This window comes from Macrobrachium nipponense, chromosome 18 (assembly GCF_015104395.2).
Source record: "Macrobrachium nipponense isolate FS-2020 chromosome 18, ASM1510439v2, whole genome shotgun sequence".
Taxonomy (NCBI): Eukaryota; Metazoa; Arthropoda; class Malacostraca; order Decapoda; family Palaemonidae; genus Macrobrachium; species Macrobrachium nipponense.
The window spans coordinates 7,229,570-7,233,187 of NC_087211.1; the positions used below are offsets into that span (position 1 = coordinate 7,229,570).

General features: G+C 36.3%; 1 long non-coding RNA gene across 1 annotated transcript; it reads left to right on the plus strand.

Annotated features, from left to right (window-relative positions):
* The first annotated feature begins 121 nt into the window (after positions 1–121).
* LOC135196715 (uncharacterized) lies at positions 122–3,399 on the plus strand. Its single transcript, XR_010310429.1, has 4 exons — positions 122–225; positions 2,434–2,545; positions 2,841–2,903; positions 3,212–3,399. It is a non-coding gene; the product is annotated as an uncharacterized LOC135196715 (long non-coding RNA).
* Positions 3,400–3,618: the final 219 nt, after the last annotated feature.

Here is a 3,618-nt window from a genome sequence, read left to right on the forward strand (position 1 = left end):
TAAACGACAAGACCGTGGGTCGTGGGCGACCCAAGGAGTGTTTCAAAAAACATGTTTTTTTCCCATAAATTATCACCCATGTCGAATGCGGGTGTAATCGACCTGCAGACGGTTAGTATGCTGTCAGGTTTGATGGTGAGCAGACTTGCCAGCCCCTATCTTCAGTGCATCCCTATTTTCTGAGGAACCACTTGGGTCAAGGATGACCCACATCTTAGTAGAAAAGTTAGTGATCGAAAATCAAAGTTATTACATAAGAGTTTCTCAATGAACAGTATGTATAGTCATGTGGCTTTGTTGTGTTGGAAAGTCTAGCTGCGTCCTATATCTAAGTGTTACACCACAAACCGAGTGGCAGAGATGCCACATACCGCCATATTGTCCAATTTGCTTCGAGTGCCACTTTTTGCATTTTTTGCAAAAAGCAAAGTTTTTAGATAAACATCAGATATTGAGTATTATTCATTCTAATCGTGCTATGTACTGTTGGAATATGTCGGAGGATGATGTTTCTATGTAATGAATGCCTTTGTGAATGCATTATCACGTCGTAAATGCGCTCAAGGTCACGTGACCTTGTAGTGTCAATTTCTGTGTTTTTTTGCGAATAGCAAAGTTATTACGTAGCCAATTCATGTCGGACTGTGTGCATAATAGCTAATTAGTGTATTTTTTTTTTATATTGTAAATTGTTTCGGGATGTTTATGGGTCACGTGAGCAACTCTGGGAGCGGCAGAAATGCCATATAGCAGAAATATTGTCTAATTTCTTTCGAGTGTCATTTTTTGAAGTTTTTAGGTAAATGTCGGATACTGAGTATTGTTCATTTCAATCGTATTTTGTACTGTTGGAATATGTCGGAGGATGATGTTTCTATAAAATGAATGCCTTTGTGAATGCCTGCCACATACTACGACCTACGATATGCCCTTATGGTCACGTAACATTCAAGTGCTAATTTCTGTGTTTTTTTGCGAAGAGCAAAGTTATTACGTAGCCAATACGTGTAGGACTGTGGCATAATAGCTAATTAGTATAATTTTTTTTTTATATTGGGAAATGTTTTACTACGTGCGTAATCATGTATGGGAGACGTTTTACTTCGTATGCTGTTTGTAGCAAACGTGTGCGCGACCTTGGTAGTGGCTGAGGTGCCATATCGCCAATATTCCATACGTCTTTGAATGCCCGTTTTTTTTTTTTTTTTTTGTTTTTTTTTTTTTTTTTTTTTTTTTATGAAAAAAGCAAAATTATTAGGTAAACGTAGCATATTGAAATTGAACAGTGTTCATGCTAGTAGTGTTGTTCATGTCAGTATAGTTTTGTTCATGCTAGTATAAATGTTTATAGTTGTTTTATCGCGTACGTGCTCTGGGCCTTTGTATGCGAAGATTCTGTTTACCTTCTTTTCCGAGTGCTCATTTCTAATGTTTTGCCTCTCTCTCTCTCTCTCTCTCTCTCTCTCTCTCTCTCTCTCTCTCTCTCTCTCAGGCCTCTTTGATCCTTTATGATTAGTGTTTCGTATATTCGTGGGTCTCTCTCTCTCTCTCCCTTTGTTTTAGTGTTTCACATATTTCTGGGTCTCTCTCTCACTCTCTCATCCTTTGTTTTAGTGTTTCGCATATTTCTGGGTCTCTCTCTCGCTCACTCTCTCTCTCTAATGCCTCTTTGATCCTTTATGTTTATGTTTCGTATATTTGTGGCTCTCTCTCTCTCTCATCCTTTGTTTTAGTGTTTCGCATATTTCTCTCTCTCTCTCTCTCTCTCTCTTCTCTCTCTCTCTCTCTCTCTCTCTAAAAATGAATCCATCTCATCTTTGAAAGCTATAGTAAGTAAAGCGCGCTCTCTCTCTCTCTCTCTCTCGCCTTATAAAATAATTCCATCTCATCTCTGAAAGCTTAGTAAGTAAAGCTCTCTCTCTCTCTCTCTCTCTCTCCTCTCTCTTTTGTTTTGTGTAGCGTAAACATCTCTCTCTCTCTCTCTCTCTCTCTCTCTCTCTCTCTCTCTTTTGTTGTGTCGTAAACATCTCGCTCTCTTTTTTTCTCAACATCTATCTCTCTCTCTCTCTCTCTCTCTCTCTCTCTCTCTCTCTTTTGTTGTGCGTAAACACCTGCGTGACCGACCTTGGAAGTGGCTGGGATCCCATATATTGACATTTGATCCTTTTCCTTTCGAATGCCCCTTTCTGTGTGTGTGTGTGTTTTTTTTTTTTTTTTTTTTTTTTTTTTAAGCAAAGTATATGGTAAACATTGCAAGAAGAGAAGAGGGTTCATGCCAGTATAGTTTGTTTTATTACTGGAATATGTTGGAGGGTGGTGTGTTGTATCGCGTACGTGCCCGGGTAATGTTTTGTGCTGATTCCGTTTGAGTGCTCATTTCTATTTTTTTTTTTTTTTTTTTCGAGTGCTCATTTCTAATTTTTTTTTTCGAAGTTGCCCATCTAGAGACGACCACAAGATGAACACAGCATGTTTGCGATGCAACGGGCCCGTCTGCCTACAGCATCAAACTGTCTTGTGTCCGAAGTGTGTGCCTCGTACGTAGGTAAGTTACATCATGAAACTTTTTTACAACTTGTTTGCATAAATGCTATAACTTTTAATCTTTTACAAATATATATCATCCATTTTTTACCTAAAATACTGCAATAGTTTATTTTTCATTTTTGTCGATATTTCAAAATGTTCTAAAATATTCCCTTTTCGAAATATTTCTTTTTGATGACTGCAAAATAATTTTCAAACATCCAGCAAGCCACCATAATAGTTTTATGCAAATCAATGCATAATTAGATAGCTAAGTAACACATTGAAAATTTCATTCCATTCCTCCATTTCAGGTAGCAAATTTGGCCGTCGCACTTGTCGTGGGTGGGGGCCCATTTACTGTACATATCCATTAGGTAAGTTGCATACCGCTATATATTCTTGTTCTCTATAGAATTTGTGATATTCTGGTAGATTTTCATGCATAAATATCATATCTTATAGTAGTTACAGCCATTTTTATAAGAAATTTTCATGGTAAAACAAGGAGGTCAACAAATGACCTTTACATTAGAGTACGTTTCTTGGGTCAGATTTTTTTTTTGATAATTGCAAAATAATGTTGAAACATCCAGCAATCCATCATAATAGTCTTATGCAAATCTACGCATAATTAGGTAACTAAATAACACATTGAAAATTACATTCCATTCCTCCATTTCAGGTAGCAAATTTGGCCGTCGCACTTGTCGTGGGTGGGGACCCATTTACTGTATATATCCATTAGGTAAGTTGCATACCGCTATATATTCTTGTTCTCTATAGAATTTGTGATATTCTGGTAGATTTTCATGCATAAATACCATATCTTATAGTAGTTACAGCCATTTTTATAAGAAATTTTCATGGTGAAATTAGTTTCAGGTAGGAAAAAAAGTGAACTTTTAGATTTGGCCCCTGATATAACATCTAATATCATCTTTGTCCAAATATTTTTACATAATTACTTTTTAGGATAGTATGACTTTATTCTGTATAAAAATCAGCCACTTCCTAATTCATTTAGTTACACAAAAAAAAAATTTGTGAAAATTTGCCTGTTTTTGGAGACAAAAAAAATTTACCTTTTTT